The sequence below is a fragment of the Bubalus kerabau genome, chromosome 10 (genome assembly GCF_029407905.1).
Source record: "Bubalus kerabau isolate K-KA32 ecotype Philippines breed swamp buffalo chromosome 10, PCC_UOA_SB_1v2, whole genome shotgun sequence".
In the NCBI taxonomy this organism is placed as follows: Eukaryota; Metazoa; Chordata; class Mammalia; order Artiodactyla; family Bovidae; genus Bubalus; species Bubalus kerabau.
Window position 1 is genome coordinate 106,354,752 of NC_073633.1, and position 18,123 is coordinate 106,372,874.

Here is an 18,123-nt window from a genome sequence, read left to right on the forward strand (position 1 = left end):
CCCGCCCGTCTGTAGAACAAGGTCTTCAAAGGGTTACTACAAGGACATTACACAAACCTTGACACTGTCAAAACTACGCTGAATTAAACTGATAGAGGATGTTCCATTTCAGAATGTGCCTGTGTTACATCCTGATGAGGAGGCATCAAAAGAAAATGAATTCGGACCGCTTTCGGATGATGACATCGGCATTACCACAGCGATTCACCTATCAGACTAATTTAGGCTCGCAGCCCAAATCAACACTGCTGTCAGAGAGCTGATTTCTATTCATTTAAAAACTTCCAGGCTCAAGAATGATCAGTGGGAATTTTAATGCCTCGGGAAAAGAGAGGAAAAAAAAGTAAATGTTACTGCACACAGGAATGAGACTGGAGCTCACGATTCCACCAGCGAGTGTTCATAGAGCACCTGGTGCGAGCTTCCATCCCACGCAAGGAAGAGGTGCTCAGCCTGCATCCGCGTGGGGCCGCGGTCCCATCCGAAGACACTGCCCACGAGGAGGCGAGGCTGACCACCGCCGTGAGCCAGGTGCCGTCCCACACGTTGCTCCCTCAGTCATGTCTGACTCTTCGCAACCCCATGGACTAGTCCACCAGGCTCCTCCCTCCATGGAATTCTCCAGGTAAGAACACTGGAGTGGGTTGCCATTTCCTTCTCCAGGGTACTGTCCCATGGGCTTTAGCATATTAATACTCACCAAGTACTATTGATTAATAGTTCCATCTTACAGATGAGTAATTCTCCAAGCCAGGTTTCAACAGTAAGTGAACCGTGAACTTCCAAATTTTCAAGCTGGATTTAGAAAAGGCAGGGGAACCAGAAATCAAATTGCCAACATCCGTTGGATTATCAATAAAGCAACAGAGTTCCAGACAAAGCATCTATTTCTGCTTTATTGACTATGCCAAAGCCTCTGACTGTGTAGATCACAATAAACTGTGGAAAATTTTTAAAGACATGGGAATACCAGACCACCTGACCTGCCTCCAGAGAAACCTGTATGCAGGTCAAGAAGCAACAGTGAGATCTGGACATAGAACAACAGACTGGTTCCAAGTTGGGAAAGGAGTACGTCAAGGCTGTATATTGTCACCCTGCTTATTTAACTTATATGCAGAGTACATCATGAGAAATGCTGGGCTGGATGAAGCACAAGCTGGAATCAAGATAGCCAGGAGACATAGCAATAACCTCAGATATGCAGATGACACCACACTTAAGGCAGAAAGTGAAGAGGAACTAAAGAGCCTCTTGATGAAAGTGAAAGAGGAGAGTGAAAAAGTTGGCTTAAAGCTCAACATTCAAAAAACTAAGATCATGGCATCCGGTCCCATCACTTCATGGGAAATAGATGAGGAAACAGTGGAAATAGTGTCAGACTTTATTTTTTTGGGCTCCAAAATCACTGCAGGTGGTGACTGCAGCCATGAAATTCAAAGACACTTACTCCTTGGAAGGAAAGTTATGACCAACCTAGACAGCATATTCAAAAGCAGAGACATTACTTTGCCAACAAAGGTCCGTCTAGTCAAGGCTACGGTTTTTCCAGTGGTCATATATGGATGTGAGAATTGGACCATAAAGAAAGCTGAGTGCCAGAGAAGTGATGCTTTTGAACTGTGGTTGGAGAAGACTCCTGAGAGTCCCCTGGACTGCAAGGAGATCCAACCAGTCCATCCTAAAGGAAATCAGTCCTGAATGTTAATTGGAAGGACTGATGCTGAAGCTGAAACTCCAATCCTTTGGCCACTTGATGCAAAGAACTGACTCATTGGAAAAGACCCTGATGTTGGGAAAGATTGAAGGCGGGAGGAGAAGGGGATGACAGAGGATGAGACGGTTGGATGGAGTCACTGAAAGGTTGTTGTTGAATCGCGCAAAGACACCAGGATTCTTGGCCCCTGGAGGAGAAGAATTCAATCCGGGGCCAGAGACGAGGCTTGATCACTCAGAGCTTTTGTGTAATAAAGATTTATTAAAGTATAAAGGAGATAGAGAAAGCTTCTGACATAGGCATCAGAAGGGCAGAAAGAATACCCACTTGCTAGTGTTAGCAATGAAGTTATATACTCTCCAATGAATCCAAAGAATGTCTGGAGGTTGTAAAGACCTCACCAGACCTACTCCCATAATTTACATTTTAAGATAACAGAATTAGCCAGAAGGTTTAATCCAGAGTCTGTCCTCATGCAGGATACATCCTTGTAAAGACCAGGTCTACTCCCATAATTTACATTTTAAGATAACAGAAGGTTTAATCCAGAGACTGTCCTTAATCCAGAGACTGTCCTCAGGCAGGATACATTATTGTTATATAATCCTAAGGAATGTAGAGAAGGAAAAAAAGTTTGTCCTTTCTTCCTCCTTGAGAATTCCAGACCCCTCTCTCCTTGGGGACCCCTAGACTCCTTATCAACCTGCCTAGGAAATGACTCTCTCATGACTCGACGAACATGAGTTTGAGTAAACTCTGGGAGTTGGTGATGGACAGGGAGGCCTGGCGTGCTGCGGTTCATGGGGTCGCAAGGAGTCGACACAACTGAGCCACTGAACTCACTGACTGACAGATGAGTAAACTGAGTTGTGTTAAGTAATTACTATTTAAATAGTGAGATCTCCCTGGTGGTCCTGTGGGTAAGAATCCACCTTGCAATGCAGGGGATGCGGGTTCAATCTCTGGTCCAGGGAGATGCGACATGCCACAGGACAACCAGGCTCACATGCCCCAACGACTGAACCCACGTACTCTAGAATCCGTGCCCCACAACGAAAGGAGCCCCCACCATGAAAAACCGGGGCCCCACCCCTGGAGAGGAGCCCACACATGACAGTGAGGACCCAGTCAGCACAGCCAGAAAGAAAGAAAGAAATAGACGAGTTTCATATAACTTTAAGGTTCTATCTCACCTGCTCCTCACAGAACCATGACGAGACGGGCAGCACTGGACACGCCCCACAGCCTCACAAAGTCTCAGTGGCAGAACCACGCTAGGAGGCAGGGCCCGTGGCTGCTAACTCACGATTCCTCTAGTGAGAGAGCAGGAAAGGCCGATCTGTGCGCTCCTGACAAGGAGTCCTACAGGTGTTCACTCAAGACGAGATCACCTCCTGTCCGGGCGGTACCCACGGACGAGGGGTGATGGGGGCTTTGAGGGCGGCTGGTGTCCAGAAGGGAGGAGAGGAGAGGGGATGCTGAACACGGCCAAAGGAGCCACAGGGGAGTGTGAGGGCGGACGGCTGCAGGTCAACCAGTGGGTCAGTGTGGCCTGAAAGAGGCTCAGCGGGGTGAGCTCAGGGAGACAGCCACGGCGGGAAACGGGCGCCATGATGGACTGTCTGGGGCGCGACACGACAGAAGGAAGGAAAATGTTAAGCTTTCCCTGGTGATCCAGTGGGTAGACATCCATCTTCCAGTGCAAGGGACACAGGTTCAGTCCCTGGTGGGGGATTATTAATAAGACCCCACATGCCACAACTAAGCCCGCTTGCTATAATGAAAGACCCCGCGTGTGGCAACTAAGACCCAATGCAGCCAAATAAACGAATAAATAATAAAATCAAATTGCACGCTTTCCAGAAGGTGAATTTAGAGTGAAAAAGTGAAAGTAAAAGTTGCTCAGTCGTGTCCAACTCTTTGCGACCCCATGGACTATACAGTCCATGGACTCCTCCCTTCTCCAGGGGAATCTTCCCAACCCAGGGATCAAACCCAGGTCTCCCGCGTTGCAGGCGGATTCTTTACCAGCTGAGCCACAAGGGAAGCCCAAGAATACTGGAGTGGGTAGTCTATCCCTTCTCCAGCAGATCTTCCCAACCCAGGAATTGAACCCGGGTCTCTGGGCATTGCAGGTGGATTCTTTACCAACTGAGCTATGAGGGAAGCCTAAATTTAGAGTGAGGGGAGAGTGAAAAAAATAATATTTAAGGAGACAAGTAGGATAATTGTGACTGCTGAATAAATTACAGAATAAGTAATATAGAATAAATTACTGTATATTCTAAATTATAATTATTCTAAATTATCAATAAATATAGAACTAGTATATGACTGAGCGACTGAGCACGCATGCATGCATAAGAATAAATAGAACCAACTCTCCAAACTGAAGGACTTTAATGAGACGGAAAAAGAACCCAGAGCATCTCCATAATAATGTCTGCAGCTCAAATCTCGTCTTTGAATTGTTTCTAACTTTATCCTTTTTCTGTGGCTAATCCTCGGGTTGACTCACACGCTCTCACTCCCTGCTAAAAAGTGAAACTACATATCACCCTCATTAATAATAAACGGAGAAGACTCAGGTTCCTGCACTCGACAGGAAAGGCATCAAGACGGACAAGCTCTCAGAGCACAGCTGGAGATGACAACGACTCATCGCCCTTCGACGGCTCCAAAACCTTCCCGTGGCAGCCTTGCCCAAGCCCGTGTCGTGACACCCGCTCCGTGTCGAACTCTGTCCCCTCCAAAGCCATGCAGAAGCCTGAACTCCCAGGACCTCAGAACGTGACCTTATTCAGAAACGTGTAGATGCAATTCCTTAAGATGATGCTTTGCTGGAGTTAGGTGGGCCCTAAATCCAGTGTGAGAGGCGCCCTTATGAGGAGAGAAAAGACTCAGAGACGCACACACGGAGAAAGGCACCCAATGCTGGGGGCAGAGGCTGGAGCTCTGTTGCCACGGCCGGGGAATGCCAAGGCCTGGCAGCGCTACCAGAAGCTAGAGAGAGGCCCCGGAGGGTCCCACAGAGACTTCAGTCTGCGCAGCACGGCCAGGACCTCGATCTCGGAGTTCCAGGCTCCAGGATATACGAGAGAAAAAGTTTCTGTTGCCCTAATGAAAGCCACTTCCCTGGTGATTAAAGTTACCTCCCTGGTGGTCCAGTGGCTAAGACTCTGCACTCCTAATGCAGGTGGCCAGGTTTGATCCCTCATCAGGGACCAAATCGAGAGTTTGCCACAACTAAAGATCCCACGTGCTGCAACGAAGATCGCGCATGCCAGGACTAAGACCTGGCACAGCCAAATAAATACATATACTTTTTAATTAAAAAGAATTTGTTAAAAGCCACTCAGTTTGCAATGCAGGAGACCCCAGTTTGATCCCTGGGTTGGGAAGATCCACTGGAGAAGGGATAGGCTACCTACTCCAGTATTCTTGGGCTTCCCTTCTGGCTCAGCTGGTAAAGAATCTACCTGCAATGCGGGAGACCTGGGTTCGATCCCTGGGTTGGGAAGATCCCGTGGAGGAGCGAAAGGCAACCCACTCCAACATTCTGACCTGGAGAATTCCATGGGCTGTACAGTCTGTGGGGTAGCAAAGAGCCGGACACGACTCAGCGACTCTCACTTGTACATCTTGTTATAGCAGCCCTAGGGCACTAATACATTGGCTTCACTACAGCCTCTGGGACGTAGGACAGCAAAGGAAAAGCCAGCACACCTGGAGACCCGAGTTCCAGGCTCCAGTCTGCAGCCACCCCTCAGCTGGAGCTCCACCCAGCATCCTTGTCTTTGAAAGGGAGCATTTTAACCTAAGCGAGCACCGCATCCTCTTCCAGGTTTGAAACTCTGTGCTCCATCACACCCCAGCCAAAAAAATCATCTGCTCGAGCATCTCCTGATGGTGAGAGCGTGATGGGGCTGAAAGAGGAAAACACTTGCAAATTCAAGAACTCTCCCATCACCAGTAGAAGTCAAGGAGAAAGGGAAAAGAGTGATTAGCGGTGGTCCCTGCCTTTACCATATGCCACATAATCGTTGCATCTTCACGTCAAACCTGGCCTGCAGCCCTCATGCCACGGCGAGTTAATACAAAGAGACACTGCGAGCTGCCAGACACAGAAAATTAATACACGGGATAAGAGACTCTCTACGACCCACACGGCGTTTCCCAAACCTGCTCGTGTCAAGGTCATTTAACCCCAGAAATACGAAACCTGCTGCCTGCAGAAGACAAAAAAAGAAAAAGGAAGGCTGGCGCTGAAACTGTCCCTCAACCTGCATCCAGTCACACAATCAGCTTTTCAGCTGGGGGGCTCTCGAAACTGCTAGAAGCTAATGATTATGAAACAAACCCCACGAGGAGACACCAACAAGAAATCCCTGGAAAACCCTCACTCAGACGCACCATTCCATTTTACCTTTTTTTTCCAAGAGTAAATTGTGGCTGTCAAATTACACCCTTTCATTACTGTCATGGACTCATTTTAAGAGCAGCTAATCAGAAAAGCCTACAAAGGTATTTAATCAGATTTTTTCTTCCCCCAATGACCTAATGTTTTGGTATGAGACTGCCGCCAGCCCGCGCTGGGTGGAAACTCAGCACCGTCAGCAGTTAATTATTATTTTATCACAGATTTCTTTGCTTTCCTACAGGGAAGAAATAACTTATATGTTTTTAAAAATGCAACAAATGCTTACCTTTTAAAATCGCAAGATGCCACCCTCGCTAGTTTGCTTTGTCAAAAATCACCAGCTGGGGAGATGGGACAGGTCACGGAAACGCACTTTTGAGTTAAGAAGAGGTACTGCTATCACCAGCTTCAATCTTCCGGAACACTGAGACAATGCGGTGAAAATGATGGATGTCCTGCTGGTTTTCAGGGCATGAGACACTCATGACTCATTCAGGTTTGTGTGTGACCGCAGCGACATGGTCCAAACGCCACCCCCGGGCCCGTGACCTCCAAGTGGAGCTCTCAGCCTCACTCTCCTCCTCCCCTTCCCTCCAGGAAACTTCGCCTTTTCTTCTCTAAGGTGGGCATAAAAGAGCAGGGAGGAAAAAGATGGACAGACAGAAAAAGGAAGGGAAGACGGGCATGCAGGTGGGACCCTCACTCCCTTTTCTTGGCCGCTACCCTCGGAGTCTAGAGACTCAAGCCGACCCGAGACGCTGAGTCTGGAGGACAAGAGAGAGCGGGCAGGGACCAGATGTCTAGATGTGTCCCTCAAGCCAGTTTCGCTTTCATTTCATCCTCCCCACTCAGCTGAAGTCTCTTTTTAGAAAAATAGCCATTTCATCATCAACACCACACACACACACCACACACACACACACACCAAAAAAAAGAAAACCCTCTTCATTTGCCTCTCTTCCCCTTTACCCAGAGTTCCTGCTTCAGAGTCGAGCTCTGAACGAGCTGAGGATGCTCGGTGCAGACAGCCATCAGATATTTACTGAGCACCTCCTGTAAGCGTTTACCGAAGGGGTGACATGGTATAAACCCAGGTACAAAGTGGAATCCAGGGAAGAGTCCCATGTAAGCAAGAAGGCTGGTTGTTTTTCAGAGCGTGGTATGTATGATTCACGAGCAAGAAAGGTTACCCCAGTTCATGTTCATCAGCTCCAAAGGCTCGTGTGCCACCGGCGCACCTCACTCCGGAGCAGAACTTAAGACCGCTCCCCCAAACCTGTCCTGCCACCCCTCCCCCTATATCTCTCATCTTAGTACATTCCACCTCCGAGGTTCTGTCAGGATCCGAAGACCTCTTTGTCCCTCCCACTTCCATCCAAGGCACCAGAATGTTATCTTCATCTTCGCTTGATCCCGAGGAGCCCAGGGACATCACTCACTTGGCCTCCAGGACTAACCCTAGCCCAAGGTTTCCCATAAATAAACCCAGCGCCCCTCCCCAAAGCGGATCAGCTCCAGGGCCTCCACCGGGCCCCACTCCCCAACACATTCCTGTTGCTGCAATTCCACAAACGGGCCAGGACCCCTTCATCGCCCTTGGGGTCTTGGCTTACGCTGCGCCCTCCGCCTGGAAGCTCTTCTTTCCACCAGTGGCGTAATAAGCGCCTCCTTCTGGCTTTTAAGGTTCTGTAAGGGGGAAGCCCGTGGTGGTCCTGCGGTTAAGAACCTGCCTGGCAGTGCCGGGCACATGGGTTTGATCCCTGGCCTGGGAAGATCCCACAGGGCGCTGCAGCAACGAGGCCTGGGCACCACAGCCCCTGAGGCTGCCGTCTGGGGCCCAAGAGCAGAAAGGAAGCAGCAGAAGCCCCTGGACCCTGGAGCCCGCGCGCCACGGCAGGAAAAGCCAGCGCAGTGAGCAGCCCACAGGCAGGAGCCCCCGCTCTGCGCAACTGGAGAGCGCAGCAGGGAAGACTCAGCACAGCCAGAAGAAACACACAGAGAGATTTTAGTAATTCAGAAGAAATAGCAGTGTCCTGTGAGGGTGCTGCGGGGGCAGCCTCCCCAGGACTGACCCCTAACATTCACGTCCTCCGTGGCTTCTCACAACTGGCAGCTGTTCGCCTGTCTATGCACTTGTCAATTACACACACGGTCCTCGCAAGCAGAGGCCTCCTCTGTCCTTTTTACGGCTACAACCCCAACAAGTAGCATAAAGCCTGGCACAAGTCAGAGAGTCAACATTTGTTTAAATGAAGGAACCGAGTGCTTGTTGTTCATTTCCCAGCAAGAGGTAACATATGGCTTCCCTGGTGGCTCGGACGGTAAAGAATCTGCCTGCAATGCAGGAGACGCAGGTTTGATCCCCGGATCGGGAAGATCCCCTGGAGGAGGGCATGGCTACCCACTCCAGTCTTCTCGCCTGGAGAATCCTATGGACAGAGGAGCCTGGTGGGCTACAGTCTATGAGGTCACAAGAGTTGGATACAACTTAGTGACTAAACCACCACCACCAGGACCATATACATAAATATAAGTGTTGACTCATGTCGAAGCTCACACCACATTGTGAAGCAACTATACAGCAATAAGAATTAATTAACTTTTGAAGAAGATATCGAACCAAGCAGCCAAAGGAAAGGAAGCTTACACATGTCTTGGATCATGGATGGTTCGGTCCTTACGAGGACAACCTTCAAGATGAGCTGTACATCAGTGTTCCTTTTCAGTACCCACAGTCTGATCCAGATTATCTGAGGGCAGCAACGGGGCAAAAGCGATGGAGGTGAGGAGTGGGTGGAGCCTCAGAGTCAGGGAAAGAACAGCAGAGATGGAAAGGCGTGGTCATCCTGGGTGAGCAAATGCTCATTTAAAATCACAGCAGAGATGGACAGGCGTGGTCATCCTGAGTGAGCAGCGGGCTAAGGCTTTGGCCCAGCTCTGCCGCACCTGTAGCCTGGCCTGCCTTCTGTCTCCTGAGTAAGTAAGTGTTAGTCACTCAGCCGTGCCCAATTCTTTGCAGCTCAGTCATGCCCAACTCATGGACTGCAGCCCACCAGGCTCCTCTGTCCATGAGATTTCCCAGGCAAGGATACTGGAGTGGGTTGCCATTTCCTTCTCCAAGGATCAAACCCAGGTCTCCTGCACTGCAGGCAGATTCTTTACCAACTAAGCTACAAGGGAAGCCCTCTGTCTCCTCAGGGAAGGGAATTCCTCCACCAGATGGCTGTGTTCTGACACTGAATATTTTACAGACGCATGGCTACTCTCTAGACACACAGTAAGCATAGAGAGTCAACCTCCAAGAAACCTTGGTGCTACCAGAAAACCCTGGTCATGACAAATCAATTCAACGTACGTATGTCGAGGCCAGATATTGTTTGAGTCAACGGAGGTTCAGAGCTAAAATTTAAAAAACAGTACCTGCCTTTAAGACACTTAAAGACCACAGAAGGAGGCGGTTATCCACGTAGCATCTATGCATACATGGGCTTCCCAGGTGGCACAGTGGTGAAGAACCCGCCTGCCAAGGCAGGTAGACGTAGAAGACACAGGTTCCATCTTGGGGTCTGGAAGATTCCCTGGAGAAGGGAATGACAACCACTCTCGTATTCTTCCCTGGAAAACTCCACGGGCAGGGGAGTCTGGCTGGCTGCAGTCCACAGGGTCACAAAGAGCCGGGGACACAACTGAGCCCACACAGCACACACAGCCTCAGACTCACGCCCACGGAGCAGCACCCTCACCAGCAGCGGACAGGAGCTGCGCTCGTGCGCTGAGTCTCTGCAGTCGGGCCAGACTCTGTGTGACCCCATGGGCTGCAGCCTGCCAGGCTCCTCTGTCCACGGGATTCTCCAGGCAAGAATACTGGAGCGGGCTGCCGTGCCCTCCTCCAGGGGATCCTCCCAACCCAGGGGTAGAACCCGTGTCTCTTACGTCTACCTGCGTTGGCAGGTGGGTTCTTTACCACTAGCCCCACCACTGGGGTGGATGCTATTACAACTAAGGACCCAGGAAGGTCTGCCTCTTCCCCTCACCCCCACTCCTCCACTTTACCAACCATCGAACGAGTCACAGGAACAAGGGCCTAGCAGGGAATCAAAATTTGACTTTATCAGGAGCTCAGCCTATCCAGCACTCTGGCAAGGATTACTCACCGGGGCGTGAGAACAAGGGGAAACACTTGGAGTCACCCAGTAATTTTTAGGGCGCAGTGATCTTGCCCACCATGGCTGTGGCCCATTTCACGTTCTGCAATTCGGTCTAGGCTTCACACCTGCTCCACCCGAGCGAGGGAAAGCACAGCTGGGGGAGGAGCTGAAACACAGAGCCCCTGCAGCTCGTCCCACGATGTATCAGAGTGAATGTCGCCCCCATTTTATAGATGAAGAAACGGGCTTGTAAAGGGACCGACGGCCCAAGATCGTACAGTCACGGGATGGCTGCTGCTGCTGCCGCTAAGTCGCTTCAGTCGTGTCCGACTCTGTGCGACCCCATAGAAGGCAGCCCACCAGGCTCCCCTGTCCCTGGGATTTCCCAGGCAAGAGCACTGGAGTGGGTTGCCATTTCCTTCTCCAATGCATTAAAGTGAAAAGTGAAAGTGAAGTCGCTCAGTCGTGTCCGACCCTCAGCGACCCCATGGACTGCAGCCCACCAGGCTCCTCCATCCATGGGATTTTCCAGGCAAGAGTACTGGAGTGGGGTGCCATCGCCTTCTCCCAGGATGGCTGAGGAGGGTCTAAACCCAGGTCTTTTGATCTCAACTTCAGTTCACGACTCTGGTACTGAGCCTCACCATGCTAGGAGATGTCACACACGTGAAGCGACACGTACTCGGAGGAAGCAGACTTTATGGCCAATCCATCACCACAGTCAGCAACCTAAAAGCAACTGTTTCTAGGAATTTGAAATTGTGGAACGACTTCAGCCACCTGGATCGTGTGGTGTGCTCAGTTGCTAAGTCATATCAACTCACAAAGAGTCGGCCCTTTGCAACCCCATGGGCTGCAGCACGCCAGCTCTCCACAGTGACCTCTCAGTGGCTAAAAAGCTCATCCACTCGGCACACTCGGTGCAGTGCTGGCCCCTTGGACTTTTGTCCAGAACCGATTAACTCTTACTTTGAACACAAGTCTAATCAGTTGTCTGGTTTCTTACCCTCTAGCCAGGTAGATACGGTAAATTAACACGGATTCCTGGAAGGAGAGAGTGATTACAGTGAAAAGTGACAGAGTTATTAAAAAAAAGAACCAAGCAGAGGTTGGCAAACTTGTCCTATGAAGATCAGAGAGTAAATACTTCAGGCATCACGGATCATGCTTTCTCTGTCGTGACGACTCAGCTTCTCCCGTGTAAAATAAGCCGCAGACCAACGTGTGAACGAAGGGGCGCGGCTGAGTCCCAATAAGATGTTATTTACAGAGACAGGTGGCAGGTCAAATTTGGCCCAGAGGCTACAGTTTGCAAACCATGGAATAGAAGAAAGTTTCAAAGCCAACACAATAGCTAGAAAAATCTTGGCAGTCTTGGACTATATCTTAAAGAAACAAATAATCCCAACCTCAACAGCCCTTTAGGACAACTGGCGTTAGAGAATATCATGGTCCTCCATCGTAAAATCACAAAAGTTTAGAAATCTAAACAATCTTGGGAATATTACAGTCCAATATCCTGTTTTTACAGATGAAGAAGTATATTCTCAGAGAGGTTGCGAGCCTTGCTAAAAGTCAAACAGCTAATTAACAATTAAACTTAAATTAGAGCCAGTGTTTTGATTCTATGTTTAGAACTGTTTCCATTATTCCACGTCTATTATTTTAGCCTTTTCGATAACAATGAACAGAGGAAATGCTCATTTAATTAAAACACTGCACCCTTGAGGTTGTTAAGATTCTGGAATCGCTAAAGTACACAGTTCTAGATGTTTAGAAAGATGACTGTGAATCATCAAGACAAAGGTTAAATTGGGTTCAATGTCCTCAGAGAAAAGGATTTCAGAAATAGGGCTAAAAAGAATACAGTTCAAATAATTAAAAAGTTAATATATGTGGAAATTTTTATTCTCCCTTGTGCATGGGAGAATGAAGTACCACGGTCCATTCGTTTATGAGCAGCAAAGTTTGCCATCGGATTTGGTCAGTTTAGACCTGTTCATAAATACTGATCAGTCCAGGACTAGCCCAAGAATCACCAAGGCACTGAGAGGCCCCAAGTAATTTCTCCAATTACCAGATGCCCATATTCGTTCAACTGCCTTTTCTAACTGAAAAACAAAGAAGCCGCTCCCAGCGCTATCTGTCCCTTTCTCTTTTATGTCATTAGCGATGTCTTCTGCTCCTTTTCTGAATTAATTAGGAAAGAAAAACAGGACCCCTGACATATTTGTAAACATTCTGAATGCTGGTTAAACATGAAAGGACAGAGGTGGGGAACACGGAGGTGACAAATTTTATTTCTGTGATGACAAGTTGGAGCCCTCCTGCCAGCTGGGCCTTGCAGCGGCCAGAAGCACACACCTGTCCACACGGAAGTCAGCGGGGAGGGGAGCAGAAGGACGGGGCCCCGCGGCCGGCCGTGCCAGTAAGCGGGCTCCGATTGCGTGGGGCCACTGAACACTGCCGGGTACAGGGAGGCCCCCGACAGCCCCTGACACCAGGGAAGACGGCGAGGCCACCCCGGCTTTCCTCTTTCTGTTTATGGACCCCAGAGCGGGGCTGCGGTTCAGGGAGCTCACCTTCCTCTAAGCGGGGGAAAAAGGGCAAAGTGGGGGAGGTCAACTACTGCTCCCAAGTGTCCCCGAGATGCACTTTCCAGTTGGACAGACCTGCCAAAGGAAATGAGGAGTGATAAGTGATTGGGCCCCGATTAGATCAGCCACCTTGGGAAAGGTGCTGAGCCAGAGATATTTCACTGAAATAAGGAGAAACCTGGGAATAGATTTCTGGCAAGCAATCCTGCAGTAGATACGGTCTGAATTGGAAATGGATTTCATGGGCAGATAAAGTCTAATAAATGGCAGGTCACTCAAAACTCATATATCATCAAGTCTCATACAGCGTCTGTGAAGTTTGTTATCAATAATTTAACATCGGGAGAACCTAGCCCTTAGCAAATATTTAATTTCAAAACATACCTACTGATTTACTCCGATACAGCATATATAGTATATTAAAAATATATTACAAGAAGCCAAATGCCAATAAGGTGGCATTTAGAGAAGACCAGGGGCACTGCTTGCTTTTCCAAATATTCTGTCAAAGAAGGGAATGGACCCTCCATCCACGGAGTTAGTCCACTAGCAATTTCTAAATTGCATGGGGAGGAAAGCTTGCCTGTGGGCCCTGCTGCACACAGCACGGACATCAGCGGAGCTCCCATTCCCAGCCAAGCAATGAGCCAGATGCCTTGTAGACAAGCTCTGGGGGACAGGACATAGGGGCCCCTCAGACACGGCCCTCCAGGCCAGGCCTGAAGACCACGAGAGGAGGCGGAATCTGTGCAAAGCAAGGCCTTTGGTGGCTAAGGGGGCGCTTCTAAAATTTAACTGACATGTGGCTGCGCTGGGCCTCTGTTGCAGAGCACGGGCTCTTCCTCGCTGAGCAGGGGCTCCTCTCTAGTTGCGATGCTGGGGTTGCTCATCGCCGGGGCTTCTCTTGCTGCGGAGCATAGGCTCTAGACTCACAGGCTTCAGTAGCTGTGCCACGCAAGCTCAGCAGCTATGGTGCCCAGGCTGAGTTGCTCTGCAGCACGTGGAATCTTCCTGGACCAGGGATTGATCCTGTGTCCCCTGCATTGGCAGGCGGACTCAACCACTGGACCACCAGGGAAGTCCCGAGAGGGGACTTTTTTTTTTTTTTAATTTAGGATAATTGCTTTACAGAATTGTGTTGGTTTCTGCCAAACATCAACATGACTCGGCCAAGAGGGGACATTTTTTAAGAGGACAGGAGGTCAAGGGAATTACCTCCACGGTCACTGCCTACAACTACGGTTGATCTCAGCCACTTTTCCTGCAGCGACCCCATCATTCAGTCCTCTCCACAGCAGACCCTTGCCACTCCCTGGCTGCAAGGTGGCACCCCTTGTGATAGGTGGAATGTTTGTGTCCCCCCAGAATTTACATGTTGGAATCCTAACACCCAATGTGATGGTTTTGGGGCCTGTGGGAGGCGATTGGGTCATGAAGGCAGAACCCTCGTGAATGGGATTAGCGCCCTCAGAAAGGAGGCCCCAGAGAGCTCTTAAGCTTCTGCTGTACAAGGCTACGAAGAGAAGTCTATAAGTAGAAGAGGGCTCTCCCCCAACCACACAGACACCCTGGTCCCAGACTTTCAGCTCCAGACTGGGAGAAATACAAATGTCCGCTGTTTATAAGCCACCCAGCCTGTGGCGTTTGGTTCTAGCAGCCTGAGCAGACACGGACAGCCAAGGGCCACTGGCATCAGCAGTAAGAGGTCCAGGGAGAGGGCTGTTCTCTAAGGGAATGGGAGTTCATTAACTGAGTTTAGGGTGGAGGCAGGGGCTCAACAAGCACAGAGTCCTCCCACGGTGAACACTCTTCTCTAACAAGGTTTTAGGTCTTTGTGCGACGGCCTGGGAGAGAGCGGGGGAGGGGGAGGGCAGGGAGAGAGAGAGAGCTTCTCCTTGTCTCACCCCCAGAAAGCCCTGAGGGACAGTTGAACCAAGGGCTCGTGGGCACCAGTTGCCAGTCCCAGGTCCGCCAGCCCCAGCTAGCAGCCTCAGGATCTGAGGGCACAGTCTTGAGGGGCCTCTCTGTCCGAAGGTGCTGGAACATGACTGTCACCGCTCTCAGCAATGGTTTTCCCAACTCCCATCCCATGACATCGGCATTGCAGTGGGAAGTTGCTCTGATCATCCTACAGACAAGAAGGAGGACAGAGTGGGCAACTGTCCCTGGACCTGGCTCTTAACTCTCTGGGTTTATCCACATGTGCATAGGCAGCCCAGACCTCCAGGCCCTTCCAGCTCACAACATCTCTTCCTTGTGAGATCCAGAACTGCCTTGACAGCCAGTTAACTATGAAGTTCTTAGTTCTGTACGCAGCGCCTTTAAGAGAGTTAGCAGGGTATACCAGAACTCCAAAACAAAACACACACCCCAAGCACCACCACAAAACCTTGCCCTGTACCCTAACAACCTAGTCAGACAAGCCAGAGCTTAAGCAGACAAGATCAGGTGAGAAAATCACAAAGTCCTCAAAGCCAGCGGGAGGCGCTGAGAACATTGTTGTCTGAACTGACTATGAGGAAGTCACCCCAGACTCAGTTTCCCCTTCACAAGCTGCTACTGTCCTCCTTCTCTCTGTCCTTGATAAAGTCCCTGCCCTTCCGGGACATGAAGGGGCCAGACCACAAAGGGGACCCCAGGAGATACTGACTCCAGACGGTCATAGTTATAATCACTCAAGTTGATGACCTTGAGGGCCTTGGTCATCTGGACAGGTTCACAGGTCTGCTGGCCATCAACCATCTGAACCTCCAGGTTCATCCTAAAGATAGAAGTAGGGGGGCTGCACTGTTTATTTGGGGTGAGTAAACAGGCTGGCAGGGCTGGGGGAAACATGGGGGGCAGGGGTGAACAAGAGTGAGGGGGTTAAGACCATCTGCCCACTCCCCACTCACATTACAAATTCAAATTCAACCACTCACAGTCCTTTCTGCTGCTGGTGAATTCTCTGCAAGACAAAAGCCCAAGTCTACAGTTCACCGTTACAGGAGCGCACAAAACCCAGCTCGAGAACATACAAACTGCAGAGGATGTCAGAGTCAGCATTCCGGAACGGAAAGGAGCCACCACGTTCGGGCCCTTGGATGCTGATCACGGCGGGCTCCATCCCTCTCTCTGACTTCTCTCTCTGGAGGCCTCCGGGGATTCGAAATTCAACGCAGCGGACCAGAAGTCAGGCATGTTCTCTGACAATCCTTTCTTGTTTAGGGTTAACAACCCCAGATCACGCTTCTGTCTACTTCTGGAAGCGCTAAGCGATGCCACAGCCACTGGTCCGAGAAGCAACAGTAACTCTCGATGCCCGGAGGGGTTTCCCCATGGCCCTCCCGCCTCAGCGGCAGTGTCCGTGAAACTCTTCACTCATGTTCCACCGATAACCCTCACTCTGAAGTCAGTGCAGGTGGGAGAAGAATCAGGTCTTTGATTTTTGCAACTTCCACTCCTGACACCATAGTGACTTCTCTTCAGCCCCGATTTCTTTCCCCTCTGATGACCCCTTAGTAATCTGCCAGAGACACCATGTCAGGAAATTCTGGGAACCCCGAGAGGGAAAATGTTAAGTATCAGAACAGCCACGTGAGTGGGCACTTGGCGCTTTGTGGAACGACTTCAATTGAGTGCATTTAGACCACTTTGTATTAACTAATTTAGAACATTTTGCTTTCGCAGACTTAGCTGACTGCTTTGCACTGCCAAACTAAATACTCCACTTTCTAACACACCCCTGCGTACGCATGTCATTTCTCCTTTTAGGCTAGGAATGTAATGTTGACATAAATGTCAAATAAAATTAATGAGAGAATGGGCCCTCAAATGGTACTTCTGTGCAGGGAATTTGTTAGACGGGGACCTTTGAGCCCGAATGTATATATAATTATATAACACTCATATGAGGAAAGAATCTTAATGGTAAGCTTTAGCAAATTTATCACCTTTGGCAGAAATGCTGTTACCTACAAAAAGCAGGATGCGAGTAAATTAAGATGAAAATACCCTAAGATTAGTCTGTCACAGCAAGCTACTGGAGAAAGAGCAGGGTGGCCCAGCTGCCCATGTCGAATCCTTGCCTTATCTATACAGAATTCAGGTCAGACGTCTGCTGCTCTGCCTGAATGCTTCCACTGTTGACTTTGCAAATGGACTTCCTCCTGCCTTGCCCAGCTCCTTCTCCCACCTCGCATCCCCACCGGCCACTTAGGAAGAGTAAAGACGGCAGTTAGAGCAATAACAGGCATTTTCACTCAATAGTCGAGGCACTGGGCTCTGAGAGCGGCTGCCTCCATCCCCACACTGATATGACTACCTTGTCTTTTATTTGTCATCTCGACCATCTTCCTCAAGTATGGTAGAATCACAGAAAATCACTCTAATCATTGAAAAGAGGCCCGCTCCCAGGAAAGCAGCAAGCTTTCTCTTGTCAGAGTAAAATGTACGAAGTAAAATTTCCTCTAAACACAAGGGAAACTCACATTTACCCCCAAGCCTAAGGAAAACGGTCAGCGGGACCCAAAGGCGGCCACACTAGCATTTATGCAGAGAACCTGCAAATGTCTGGGGTGAGCAGATGCCTTAGGGGGAAGTTTCAAAGAAAACAGTTATTGTGTTTTGGTTTTCGCACTTCAGATTAAATCCTAGGGACTAGACAAATACCACCCCCCCCCCCATCACATTTCTCTTTCATACACTGATCTCAAACACCATCCCATAATTGTGAAATTCCATAATGTTTTCTGTACATAAAATGAAAAAGAAATCAGAAAGATAGGTTCCTCTTTCTTCCCAGTTACCTGGATACCCTTCTTCTCCTGGAAGACCTGCCCCCCAAAGAATAACACACTAGTCATAATAGTTCTAAGAGCGATTCCTCCAATGATGGGAACCACAGCAGAATCAAACATAACACACAGATTCCTTCTGATTTCATGCATCTTTAAACAGTTCACAAAATCCATATCTTTGGGAAAGTCACAGAGACTCTCTAATTAATTTACAGTGAGGCAAAGAGAAAGCGTCTGACTACCAAATTCAAACAACTCACCCTCCATCGGTATACTGTGAAGTCATCCTGATTCTGGATAATTTGAAAAGTGGGCACAGGACCCAGCAAATATTCTCCATTTTTATTCTTCTTCTCCAGGCTATCAGTTCACAATGAACAAATATGGAAATTTTTCTGAGGGGGAAATCCAACTACCAAAATAACTCCTTCATAATTCATATGTGCAATCACAACGGTGATTA

At 49.3% G+C, this 18,123-nt stretch overlaps 1 protein-coding gene across 7 annotated transcripts in view; it reads right to left on the reverse strand.

Moving 5' to 3' along the window:
* FOXN3 (forkhead box N3) overlaps positions 1–18,123 on the reverse strand; it is a 443,834-nt gene that overhangs the window by 391,380 nt on the left and 34,331 nt on the right. The window contains exon 2 of one of the 7 annotated variants that reach the window (XM_055538863.1): positions 8,785–8,887. The exons of the other annotated variants lie outside the window; for them this stretch is intronic. The gene's annotated coding sequence lies outside the window, so the exon portion shown is untranslated. The remainder of the gene's footprint in view (positions 1–8,784; positions 8,888–18,123) is intronic. 7 annotated transcript variants of the gene reach the window in all.